We start from the raw sequence: 13,758 nt of genomic DNA, 5'->3' as shown, positions 1-13,758 counted from the left end.
TCTCACAGTTAGCTATAAAACAAGTGGGAATGGCCTCAAGTTGCAAAAGGATAGATTTAAACTCAACATTAGGAAAAATCTTTTCACAGAAAGACTCCACAGGCACTTATCCTGGATGTGTTTGAAAGTCATTTGGATATGGTGCTTTAGGATATGGTTTAGGGTGAACCTTGTGGAGTAGGATTATCAGTTGGACTTGGTGATCCTGGAGGTCTTTTTCAACCTGAATACAACCACAAACTTCAGAACTTCTTTTAGGGGCTTCATTATACACAATCACACGATCACCACAGAATCAATGAGATTGGAAAAGACCTTCAAGATCATAAAGTCCAACCTATTGCCCGACATTATCTAATCAACTAAATCATGGCACTGTGCACCACACAGAGTGTTTTTTTTTAAACACTTCCATGGATTGGGACTCCACCACCTCCCTGGGCAGCCCATTTCAAAGCCAATCACTCCATGAAGAACTTCCTCCTAACATCCAGCCTAGACATCCCCCGGCACAACTGCAGACTGTGTCCCCTTGTTCTGTTACTGGTTGTCTGAGAGAAGAGACCAACCCCCACCTGGCTACAACCTCCCAATCACTTGTTCTGCAAAGAACAATTGAATTTAGGATTGCACATTGAATCTAAGATTTTTTTTTCTTCTTAATTCTGTTGTTACACACGAATTGATGGAGACATTTGTTTTCATCCTTATTTACAGGATACAACTACCTGAAGGGAGGTTGTAGCCAGGTGGGTGTTGGTCTCTACTGCCAGGCAACCAGCAACAGAATAAGATGCACACTGCTTGCATGAAGGAGATCATCTCATGCTGCCTATAGTGACAACTGCTTCCTGCATTTTAAAAGCAGCAAAGAAAATCATGCATCTCTTCCCAAACACAACCCCCCCCAAACCTCTTCCACACTTGGCTCTGTCCCGGGTTTAGGCTGATCCCTCCCCCGGGAAGAAAATTCACAACACAAACCCCCCTTCTTTTTTGAAAGACAGGGAAAGATGAAATTGTATTTTCTTATAAGTATAACAATGTAAAGAGAGATAATAACTAGAGAAGGAAGGGAAAAAAACAATACAATAACCTTAAGGGAGATGGGGGAGGGGTGAAGCGGCGGCAAAGCAGCAGAAGCAGCAGTAGCCAAAACAGCAGCCAGGGAAGATAGGTGAAGCTGCAGCAGCAGAAGCCAGCAGGAGAAGGAGGAGAACAAGCTGTGCTTCTAGACATTAAGTTCTTGATGCTCCAATGAAATTATATTAATTTATCTATTGTTGCCATTTATGTGGCCTATCCCTGGCATGTTCATCTCTCCCCTATGTCTGAGCTAGAGGATCAGCTCAAACAGCCACAGCTCTAAATTTCATCTCCTTGTCTTGACTTGTACATGGTATCAGCAGCCTGGGGTACTCTTCTATCAATAAGTATCCATACAATTCAACTAAGTAAATGGAGCACACACAGATGCTCAGAAAGTATATGACACAACATCTGCCAGTCATGACCTTGTGCAACCTTCAGAAGGTTTTTCTTAGATATGTTTGGTTTTCTGTTTGTATTATTTTTCATTTCACCCTCTGTGACAGAAAATCTTTATATTATAAACTGTGCTCATTATCCATAACACAATGTTGTTCAAATGCTTCATTAGTAATTCTTTCTTTTCTTTGCACATAAACAATATTAAATACCTGTGCTGCAACTAAGTGTTCTTTAGTATATTGATAGGCTTTTTTACTCTGTATTGTAGCCCAGAAAGCCAACCAGATCCTGGGCTGCATCATAAGTGTGGCCAGCAGACTGAGGGAGGTGATTCTCCCCCTCCACTTCACTCTGGTGAGACCTCAACTGGAGTACTGCATCCAGTTCTGGGGCTCCTATTACAAGAGGAATGTGGACATGCTTGGCCATGTCCAGAGAAGGGCCACGAGGATGCTCAGAGGGCTGGAGCACCTCTGCTATGAGGACAGACTGAAAGAGTTGGGGCTGTTCAGTCTGCAGAAGAGCAGGCTCTGAGGTGACCTTCTTGTAGCCTTCCAGGATCTGAAGGGGGCCTACAAGGAATCTGGGGAGGGACTTTTTAGGCTCTCAGGGAGTGACAGGACTAGTGGGAATAGAGCAAAGCTGGAGGTGGAGAGATACAGGCTGGATGTGAGGAGGAAGTTGTTGAGCATGAGAGTGATGAGAGCCTGGAATGGGTTGCTCAGGGAGGTGGTTGAGGCCCCATCCCTGGAGGCATTTAAGGTCAGGCCAGATGAGGCTGTGGCCAGGCTGATCTAGGGCAGGGTGTTCCTTGCCTATGAAAAGAGGGTTGGAACTAGATAATCCTTGTGGCCTCTTCTAACCCTGACTGATTCTGTGACTGGTACTTAGCGTAGGATGATTTTGTTTCAGTTTGAAATGTCCCACACCAATTGTGACCAAAAGACAACTATACATATATTGAAGCCATAGCACCCTCTCCCCTGTCAGTCTTTAGTTCCTCCTACTAACAGAGCTACCATGCTATAACATAAATCAGCTTTAAATTTAGACTAGTTGAAAAGGTTTCCTGTAAATCCCTCAGTCCATCTATGCAAGATTTTATAACACCAAAGGAAAGCTAAGTAGGAATAACTCCTGGTGGTTCACATGCAAGGCATCAAGGAAAATCTTTGTATCCATGGCAAAACAGTAAAAACTTCCCAACAGCATCTTGCACTATCTTTCAGTTATCACTGCTTCTCATAAGGCTCTGAAAGTTTTCAGAGACAGCTGGATTGGGAGCTGGACTCCTTGGGGAGTTGGCAATGAACTCTAACAAAGTCAGAAGAAGCAATTTAGAAGAAAAAAGGCATTAGAGTTTTATTATCATCTTGACAGCAGCGATAACAGGCCCACCTCCAGCCCACCATCATCCCTTGCCTCTGTTTCTGCACTGTCACGGGGACAGGTGACTCAGTGAAACTTCCCTGTCTCAGGGCTCCTTTGCCTTGAGAACTGCTCTGACTGCCAAAATAGCAGACACCTTCATCCCATTATTATACCTTACTGCTGTGAAGCACCCACTGTTTGCAGTAGATGAGCTGTCTTGTGGACTTGGACTAGTTAGTTAGCTGCTCCCTACGGGGCGTGGTATGCTCCCTCTGCTGATAGCTGAGTACTCATACAGTTGAGTTCCATGAACAGCAGACTGTATAAATCACATGCAGGTTTTTTAAAGCAGAATAGTTGTGTTGACATTTAGAATTGGTTTAAAAAAATTTGCAGTTGACAGAAGCTCCCCATTGCAACGTAAACCCCCTTCCCTGCTCATACCAATTGCTTTGTTCTTTCCTGATAAACAAACACATCCCAAGATACCAGCCTAATATAACTATCTCTTCAGGCAGGCAGCCAGCAAACCCCCCCTGAGAATGGCTTATTTCCCCAAACAGGCAGTTCAGCAATGATGTGATTTGCCACATTTCTGGATGTAATTGCTGTGCTGGCTTCTTGGGATTGACAACACTTGAAAGCCTGATCTGAGGAGAGTAAATGAGTGGCATAACCATTCTGCAGAGGGAAGGAGTGGTACCATGCTGCTGGTGACGTTGAAGGCCAGGAAAATGGCAGCAGGGCAGGCATCTCTGCACCCTCTGTCCCACAGCCACAGATGGAAAGATAAATTCTTTCATTGTACAGTTACTGCTCTGAAAAAACAATTTGATGTTGACATTGTGTCTTGCCAGAAGAATGTGACCCACCTGGTGTTAAATCATAGAAGGGAAAACTCTGTGAGTTTTGAAAACACACAGGAAAATTCAGCAAGGATATGAAGTCTTGGTTGTTGATGAAGAACAGTCTGACTTCTGTCAGAAAGAGAATCAGACCACACATCCCCTCTCTAAAATAATTCCTGCATTTGTGAGACCCTCAAGAAAATGAAATGAGCATTGGTTGGGGCAGCCAAATGAGATACACCACTGGCTACACTACAGAGCAGCAGCCACAGACAAGAAGGTAAATAGGATCAGAAGCAGGGAACAGAGTCATTAAAAACTGCCAGAAAAAATTATTTGGATTCTTATTAATTTTCTATGTTCTTCCCCTTGTTTCTTATGAGCTCCATGCTGTAAAAAGCAGCATGGAGTTTCTGTGTTGAAGTCAGACTTGTGGCCCACAGCAGAAGAAAGCCCATGTTGGAAAAACAATGACTAATAAAGCTTGTAAGACATGTTTTGTCAACACATGTGACAGATGCCAATCTGTAGGACTCCAGATGAGCCTCAGCTAAAAATTTAAGACTTGAAAAATTCTGGAGGAGGGCTGAAGACAATAACATCTTTTCACCGAGATCAGTTTGGGCTGTTTGCACCTGCTAAGCTCATCGGAGTAAATCCACCCCCAGGAGCAATGCCACATGGATCAAACCATATGAATAAAAGGCATATGCTCATTTCCTATGCAACTTGGACTAAAGTAGCTTTTATCATAAAATAATACTTACTTTAACCATTCATTTTTCAGTGCACAATGGGTGCAACAACCTGTGACTCTTCAAAGCCAGTCCATGCTGCCTGTTGCTCTTGGGTTTTGCTCATCCTCCCTTCATCACTTACAGCATGGCTAGATCACAGTATCACACACAGTATCATCAGGGTTGGAAGAGACCTCACAGATCATCAAGTCCAACCCTTTACCACACAGCTCAAGGCTAGACCATGGCACCAAGTGCCACGTCCAATCCTGCCTTGAACAGCCCCAGGGACGGCGACTCCACCACCTCCCCGGGCAGCCCATTCCAGTGTCCAATGACTCTCTCAGGGAAGAACTTTCTCCTCACCTCCAGCCTAAATCTCCCCTGGCACAGCCTGAGGCTGTGTCCTCTCGTTCTGGTGCTGGCCACCTGAGAGAAGAGAGCAACCTCCTCCTGGCCACAACCACCCCTCAGGTAGTTGTAGACAGCAGTAAGGTCACCCCTGAGCCTCCTCTTCTCCAGGCTAACCAATCCCAGCTCCCTCAGCCTCTCCTCGTAGGGCTGTGCTCAAGGCCTCTCCCCAGCCTCGTCGCCCTTCTCTGGACACGCTCAAGCATCTCAATGTCCTTCCTAAACTGGGGAGCCCAGAACTGCACACAGTACTCAAGGTGTGGTCTAACCAGTGCAGAGTACAGGGGCAGAATGACCTCCCTGCTCCTGCTGATCACACCATTCCTGATGCAGGCCAGGATGCCACTGGCTCTCTTGGCCACCTGGGCACACTGCTGGCTCATGTACCCATGCTACCTGTTGTTCTTTGGCTTTGCTCATCCTCCCCTCATCACTTGCAGCATGGCTAGACAATAGGCTGTGACTCTTCAAAGCCAGTCCATGCTGCCTGTTGCTCTTTGGCTTTGCTCATCCTCCCTTCATCACTTGCAGCATGGCTAGATGGTAGGCTGTGATACTGTAGGGGCTATGAATGGCTCTAGAGGTCTTTTTTTTAAGACAATGTTGACCCAAGCTGTGGTTTAACAAGCAATGCAGCATTGAAACTGTGCCATTAAACAGTTACAGTGGTATGCAGGAAAAGCACTTAGCAAATTTAGATAGTATTGGAGAGGTATTTTATAAAAAAAAAAAGAGTAACTTCCCCATGGAGAAGGCTTTGAGGCTCATCTAAAGTATTTAGCTTGAATTACATTTTCTTTCAGTAGACCTTTAAAGTGGCACGTTCAGAAACAAAACTGAGCCCTTCAGTTCCTGCGCAGAAAGTGTGGCTTTGCTGTCCTCACAAGCTGCAGGGTTTTGCTCTGTGGGAGACAGCCTGCAAAGGTGGGCACTGCCACTTCACTTGGTACCTGAGGTCATCTAGAGCACTGTGTGTTCCACCTACATTTCAGAGCTGGTTATTTACTTACACAGAAGGAGAAATGAGTGCCAGGAGGCTGGAGCCAGGCTCTTCTTGGCAATGCCTGATGACAGGACAAGGGGCAGTGGCTGGAAGCTGAGGCATAGGAAGTTTCAAGTAAACACAAAAGAGAATTTTTTGACTGTGAGGGTGACAGAACACTGGAAGAGGCTGCCCTGGAGGGCTGTGGAATCTCCTCTGGAGATATTCAAGACTTGCTTGGATGTGTTCCTGCGTGAGCTGGTATAGGTTCAGCTAAGTACACCAGGTCATCCTCAGTGAGCTGAAAGAAGCAACTCAACACGGAGAAACTCAGCCTAAGGAAGCCTACCCAGCACCTGTGAGCGATGTCAGAGCAATCAGAAGGCCTAGCCATACCTAGCCCCCCCGGCCTTTGAATCCCCTCATCCCCTCCACCATCCACCCAGTGATGCACCACAGAGCACTCACCAGTGACGATCCAAGGAGGATCCTTCTGCCCAATTGGGCAAGCTTGGGGCTTGCCTTTCCTGGCGCCACTTATAAAGGGGAGTGGGTGGGTGGGGGGCTAAGTGGTGACACCTGGGGTGGGAGGAGACTCCAACAAGACCCAGATTGAAAAGGGGAGTGGGTAGGGAGGGCAAAGTGGTGACACCTGGGGTGGGAGGAGACTCCAACAGAACCCAGGTGTTATGAGTTTGGGGGGAAAAAAAGGGGGAAATGCATTGTGCATGAGAGAAAGAGGTGGCTATGGTGGAGAAGGGAGGGAAATGGAGAGGAAAAGGCTGGGGATGAGAACAGGAAGATGGAATGGTCTATTTGCAGTCATCTTGAATGTTAAATTGCACAGCAAGCGAGCTGTGAGTCTGGGCAGTCCTGTTTTCCTTGTATTTCTTTGCCTTTCTCACATTTGTCAGCTCAGCTTATTTTTTTTACAAACTGGATAAATATTTTTGCTTGGTGTTTTTTGGAGATCAAGTTGAAGTATGTAACAAAATTCTATACAAATCATTCCTGAATAGAAGTCAGCAGTAAGATTTTGTAACATTTCATCATGAACAACAGTTTGCAAGTTATGCAGAGAGGTCTACCAGGAAGCCAGAAATGTGCTCTGATTTCAGCTTGGAGACGAGAAGACTCCACAGAGACCTAACAGTAACCTTCCAGTACCTAAAGGCGGCCAACAAGAAGGCTGAAGAGGGACTGTTTACAAAGGCCTGAAGTGGCAGGATGAAGGGCAGTGGTTTTAAACTAGAGAAGAGATTTAGGTTGGATATTAGGAGAAAGATCTTTATTATGGAGGTAGTGGAGCACTGGAACAGGTTGCCCAAGGAGATAGTTGAGGCCCCATCGTTGGAGATAGTCAAGGTCAGGCTCATCAGGGCTCTGGGCAAACTGAATTAGTGCAGGATGTCCTTGCTGACTGCAGGGGAGTTGGACTAGATGACCTTTGGAGGTCTCTTCCAACTCAAATTGTTCTATGATTCTAATGCTGTTCTTCATATCAGGGAGAAAAGCCAGTCATGTTGGGGCCACAGGCCTTGGGCACAAACACATATGAGCTGCAATGGATGTTTCAGCTGGTCCATCCTTTTGCACTGTTGCAAATGGCTGGCTCTCAATGTGATGTGTTCAGAAGAAATTCAGCTTTGTATGGCACGAGGAAGCCTTGTGGAAACAGATGTGGTCTGTTGGGATGCATCTTACCAGAAGAATCAATAGACTGAGCAAGGGAAAGAAGTTAAACTGTAAGACAGATGGTGATTCATAAACAAGGAAAAGGAAAAGAAGCTGAAGCAGAGATTTTTGAATAGGAAGCAGAGAGTACAGCAGAAGAGAGGTAAGTCTGTGCATGAGTGGGGACAGAGGCACAGAGATTACAGACACTAAACCCTGAGAGTCTGAAATTAAGTGCACAGAGATAATGTGAGTATAAACTAAAATGTCTTGGTCAGAAGAGCTGTCCACAAGCACCCAGTGCAATGCACACGGTCTCAGTGGATTGGAGAGAGCAGGAACAGCTGAGCTCTGCTCCATCCATACTACTTGTGTATACTGCCAGGATGCAGAGGTCTGCAGATCAGAAACACACTCTCCACCTTAAGGAAAAAAAAAGAACTTTGGAGGCAAAATTCTCTCACATAGGAACTGAAAGCTTCTTCTTTCCCATTCTCAGACTTGAAACTATTGAGCCACTTGAGCTGAATGGTCTGCAGGAACAGATTGCTCTGAGCACAGAGATAGTAAGGAGCTAAGGGAATTGGGAGCCATAAACTCTGACTCACACCATGTGACAGCAAATTTCCTATCTTCCAGTTGCAATATAAGAGTTTTCAAAAAGACAGTTCTGTGCAACTGACATTTTCTAATGAAACCTACTACACTGAAAAGTCATCATCCAGTTTCTACTTTCCCATTAGAAACAAAATCAAAAAGGCAAACCAGAACTCTCTTAGAGAACTGCAGGGAAAACAAATGAATTAAGAGTGATGGAGAATTTGAACCAGTTAGCCATAAGGATAGAGACAACAAACAGAAGCAATGCATCAAGGAAGATATCTGAAAGTGTAACACAAGATTGCTTATTTACACAGGAAACTGTAAAGGATTGATACACAGAAACCAGTTCTTAATTAGAGAATAGTACAGAAAGAGGCCATGATTTGAAATCACGAAGTAAAAATATACATGGATAAAGCATATTGCATGAAAGATTTGGTCAGGTAGTCACCAGTGGGTTTGAATGACTGAAGTGAGTCCCAGAACAATGAGAACCAAATAAGACATCTTAAAAAAATAACAAGAAGTGTAAAGTGGAACCTGACCAGAATTAGATGCAGAAACACAGAACAAGCCAATGAATTCAAAGTTGAGCCAAAGCTTTGAATAGCCAGGCTGCAGTTGCACCTGAGCCATACTTCTGAAGACCACTGCAGTTCCCTAACATGTCTCCTACCTGAGCTTTGCTCAGAACTGGACCAAAGGTGTTTCAAATCAGTGCTGTCAAATTCTTTGCATTTCTGCCATATTTTTGGTGGGCTTTTTTGTTTTTGTTTGGTTTTTTTGTTTGTTTGTTTTTGGGGTGGTGGTGCAGGGCTTAGAATACAATCTCAATTAAATGGAGGAGAATCAAGCCTGATGTAAAAATGCTGAATTAAGAGCAGTGTTATCTCAAGGCTGAGCAGAGAAGAGTTGCAGTATTTATAAAAGGTCCATTATAGAACTCAGATGGCCAATGGGATGAGATTTAACAAGGCCAACTACAAGGTTCTGCACTTTGGCCACAACAACCCCAAGCAGCGCTACAGGCTGGAGACAGAGTGGCTACAGGGACCTGGGGGTACTGGTGGACAGTAGCTGAAGATGAGCCAGCAGTGTGCCCAGGTGGCCAAGAGAGCCAATGGCATCCTGGCCTGGATCAGGAACAGTGTGGCCAGTAGGACAAGGGAGGTTATTCTGCCCCTGTACTCAGCACTGGTCAGGCCACACCTTGAGTCCTATGTCCAGTTCTGGGCTCCTCAATTCAAGAGAGATGTTGAGATACTGGAATGTGTCCAGAGAAGGGCGACAAGGCTGGTGAGGGGCCTGGAGCACAGCCGTGTGAGGAGAGGCTGAGGGAGCTGGGGGTGTTTAGCCTGGAGAAGAGGAGGCTCAGGGATGACCTCATTGCTGTCTACAACTACCTGAAGGGAGGCTGTAGCCAGGTGGGGGTTGGTCTCTTCTGCCAGGCAACCAGCAACAGCACAAGGGGACACAGTCTCAAGTTGTGCCGGGGGAGGTCTAGGCTGGATGTTAGGAGGAAGTTATTGCCAGAGAGAGTGATTGGCATTGGAATGGGCTGCCCAGGGAGGTGGTGGAGTTGGTGTCCCTGGAGGTGTTCAAGAAAAGCCTGGCTGAGGCACTTAGTGCCATGGTTTAGTTGACTGGCTAGGGCTGGGTGCTAGGTTGGACTGGATGATCTTGGAGGTCCCTTCCAACCTGGTTAATTCTATGATTCTATGATTTTATTCCCAAGAACAAATTCCTCCAGATTTAAATAAAACATAGGCTTAACCCAATGCAATAAGCACTCTACTGAAGACATACTACAAATCCATTCTTTTACAAGTCAAAAAATCAGGATACAACAGAGAAAAGAAGGAAATGAAAACTAGACAGGGAAGATGAAGAAAATAAAGACAAGACCAGCCAGAAGGCATATAGAAACAGAGTTCTTATAACAGGACATTCATCTCAGCTTGATAAGCAGCAATACATTTCTTTTTAAAGTAATCTGCAAGCTAATGCTGAGAGTCAAAAACAACAGGAACCTGAGCTTTTATACAGAATGTCAATTCCAGTACCAGCTGACATTTAAAAGGTTTTATAAAACTATGAAACCAAAGCTGCCAGAAATATTCACATACAAGCAAACAAACATCCGCTGTAGCATCCCCAGCCCAAACATTAGCAAATGTTGGTAAAACCATGAGAAACAGACAATGAATTAGTCAGCTTCTGGTCAAGAAGTAAAATGATTATTCTGTACTCTTTGCTTCCTTTGGGTAAAAGGAATCACACTGGGAAAATTAATTGGGTTTTGCAAAGCACCATGGTTTGAATAAGATCAAAGTGTACTTTAGAACAAAAGTTATTTTTTTTAGGTGGTGGTTTTGTGATTGCTTCTTAAACGTGAAGCATGCTAAGAATCAATGGTTGTGAAAGAACTATAGGTCAGTGATCGAAGAGAAGCTTGAAAAAGGCAAAACCACGGCAGAGTGGGACATAAAGAAAACAGAGACCACAAGAAATGGATGGTAGATAAAAATAGCCATAGAAGACAGATTGTTTTGTCCTAGCCTATTTTTTTGCTTGTTGTTTGTTTTGCTGTTGTTTTCAATGAGGCAAATATTGATTTGAATTGCTAGTTCAGAAAAGGAATCATATATGATGCTGTTTGCTTATTAGGAAAAGATTATAATGACAGGATGAGGGGTAAGGGGTTCAAAGTGGAAGAGGGGAGATTTAAACTAGATGTTAGGAAGAAGTTCTTTACAGTGAGGATGGTGAGACACTGGCACAGGTTGCCCAGGGAGGTTGTGGATGCTCCCTCCCTGGAGGTGTTCAAGACCAGGTTGGATGAGGCCTTGAGTGACCTGTTCTAGTGGGAGGTGTCTCTGCCTATGGCAGGGGATTTGAACTAGATGATCTTTGAGGTCCCTTCCAACCTAAACCATTCTATGATTCTACAGTTCTACAATTATAGCCAGAGCAAATTGTACAAACTCAACACAAGGGCTGAACTGGCACCACAAAGGTAGGTAATTCAAGTCCATATTTGCCAGAGGGAGCCCTGTGGCTACCTACACCCTATGCCCTAGAGCAGGGACTGTTTTCAGAACTTTAGACCAGTTGTTTCGTGCTCATAAGATGAAAAAAATGCTTAGAGTGCTGAATGGCAATGACATGTGGATCAAGCACCCAGACCTGCCCAGTCAGCTAGACCATGGCACTAAGTGCCTCAGCCAGGCTTTCCTTGAACATCTCCAGGCACAGTGACTCCACCACCTCCCTGGGCAGCCCATTCCAATGCCAATCACTCTCTCTGGCAACAACTTCCTCCTAACATCCAGCCTAGACCTCCCCCTGCACAACTTGAGACTGTGTCCCCTTGTTCTGTTGCTGGTTGCCTGGCAGAAAAGACCAACCCCCACCTGGTTACAGCCTCTCTATATCCCTGTGTATCCTGTTAGTACAGATGTAGTTAGGACTATACTCCTACAGAATTACATCTATACAGTGTTAAACATGTTTAACATTTACTTGGATATTCTGAAAACTGCTATGATGTGATTTTACTGCTTAAGGCATAATCAGATTTTATTAGAGGTTTCACTCTAACCTTATTAATTGTGTCTTACTGACACAAAACACAAAAGTGCTTTGCTTGCCACAACTGCACTGATTCAATCAAGGTGTTATGGCAACCATGCACTGGAGCTCCTCTACATGTGGTCATGTAGAGCTCTACTGAGAGCTTGTAGGTATCTGGCTTCATGGCCTGAGCACTCAAATTCAGAACCTGAACTCAGGGCTGATACTCTGTAGGAAATCTCTCTGGTCATCAGTGGGTCAAAGCTTCACTGAAAAAATGTAGTTCTGGTAGGAATCCTGAAGCAGCTTTGCTAGCAGCTCTAGCAAAAGCACTCAATTTATACAGTCTTCTCTAACAGACAGATTAATTAAGCTCAAATAAGACTTTTCTAAAAACAGTAAAAAGGATCCTCATTTGATGCACATTATATTAACTGACAAAATGGCATACATGTTTGTCTTGCTCTCCCTCTGTTGTAATTAATGCTGATTTCCAAATAACTTGCTTTTGCTTTGATCATGTACATTGGTCTGAAAATTCACAGAAGCACACATAGTGTATGCACACACAGAAATAAGGGAAGCTCTGCAAGAGGAAAAAGACAATGGCTGTAGATTCCATCGATTGGTTTAGAGATTCCTTGCAACAAAGAGAGAAAAGACCTGTTGTTAAAGTTAGCTAACAAATTCATCCCAGTCTCTCTCTAAAGCTTACTGTTGATGTTTGTGAGGTTCACAAGGCCATAATCCTGTGTGGGCTGTGATATACTGAGGTTGCACCTCTGCAGAACACAAAAGCACACTAACTCATTCTGGCAAGCAGAATCTACCATAACGTTGTGAAATCAGACTAATGACACAGCAGCAAACTGTTTTTAACAAGAGTGAGTCTCCTCTAAGCCCCAGAGGATTCACTGTTTACAATGCAGATCTCTAACTGTTTCCCAGAGATGGTTGTTTGTTCTTTTTACTTAGCTTATCCTCCAGCACAATGTGAGATGCATGCTGGAGATGAGACATAGAATCAACCAGGTTGGAAGAGACCTCCAAGATCATCCACTTCAACCTATCACCCAGAACTATCCAATCAACTAGATCATGGCACTAAGTGCCTCATCCAGTCTTTGCTTGAACACCTCCAGGGATGGTGACTGCACCACCTCCCTGGGCAGCCCATTCCAATGGCAAGTCATGTAGCAGGGTATTTCTTTTCTCTACACTAACCAATAAAATAGTTAAAACAAAATCACCAAATCTGACTGCTTCACAGACACTTCAAAATCTGAGCAATATTAAGGAAGCTTCCACTTTGTCTTACACATATGTCCATCAGTATGGATAAAGTTACACAATCTCACGGCACGTTGGATGGAACTGTGTCTTTCCCAGTTGTCATTTCATTCCAGCAGCATTTTTCAGTCATCAAAACAACCTGTAGAAAGGGTTTGCCTTTTGCTAACCCATTTCTCTGGAGTCATGAATTTTTTGTCCATCTCTTTTGAGTTTCATCTCAGTTAAATTTCTTGGCTAGTCAGAGTAAAATTTAGAAGGAGAATTACATAAGGCTGTAATCTGAAACAAACTCAAGCTGAAAATCTTTATACTTTGGAAATACTAAACCCAAGAAGATCTTAAAGGAAAATCATCCTGCTGATGAAAATGAAGATCTCACAATAAAGTAACTTGCTTCATGGTTTTCAAACAAAACCTAATTTCTTATCTTTATATTTTTCCTTTTCCTGTGTTCAGGAATGTTTGTCATTTGCTTTTCATTACCATCCTATTGTTAAAAGCTGCATTTAAATTATTTAGACAGATTAATTGAAATAGAAGTATAAATAATATATAAAGCAATTTTCTACACAGATTTTATATAGAGAATATCATATATAGGAAATAATAGTTTTGCAATTTGTCTCCTGATGATTTCTAACACTGCAGGTTTAATGCAATAAGCAAAAATACCAGTTTTGGACTATATATTGATTATTGTGCATTAAAAATTCACAGTCTGGACAGAAATCAGTGTGAATGCATTTAATAGGCTATAAATAAGTTTTTTTTACTG

The 13,758-nt window shown here is 43.7% G+C and overlaps 1 protein-coding gene across 26 annotated transcripts in view; it reads right to left on the bottom strand.

Moving 5' to 3' along the window:
- Positions 1 to 13,758, bottom strand: part of DLG2 (discs large MAGUK scaffold protein 2) — a 1,415,634-nt gene that overhangs the window by 214,946 nt on the left and 1,186,930 nt on the right. The window contains exon 1 of one of the 26 annotated variants that reach the window (XM_064169410.1): positions 6,309 to 6,358. The exons of 24 other annotated variants lie outside the window; for them this stretch is intronic. The gene's annotated coding sequence lies outside the window, so the exon portion shown is untranslated. Of the gene's footprint in view, positions 1 to 5,868; positions 6,128 to 6,308; positions 6,359 to 13,758 lie in introns of those variants that run through there. One more of the 26 variants, XM_064169417.1, reaches the window with a different exon arrangement.

Source organism: Pogoniulus pusillus, chromosome 3 (assembly GCF_015220805.1).
Source record: "Pogoniulus pusillus isolate bPogPus1 chromosome 3, bPogPus1.pri, whole genome shotgun sequence".
Taxonomy (NCBI): Eukaryota; Metazoa; Chordata; class Aves; order Piciformes; family Lybiidae; genus Pogoniulus; species Pogoniulus pusillus.
The sequence above is the reverse complement of the archived record's forward strand: the minus strand, read 5'-3'. Positions and strand labels throughout refer to the sequence as shown.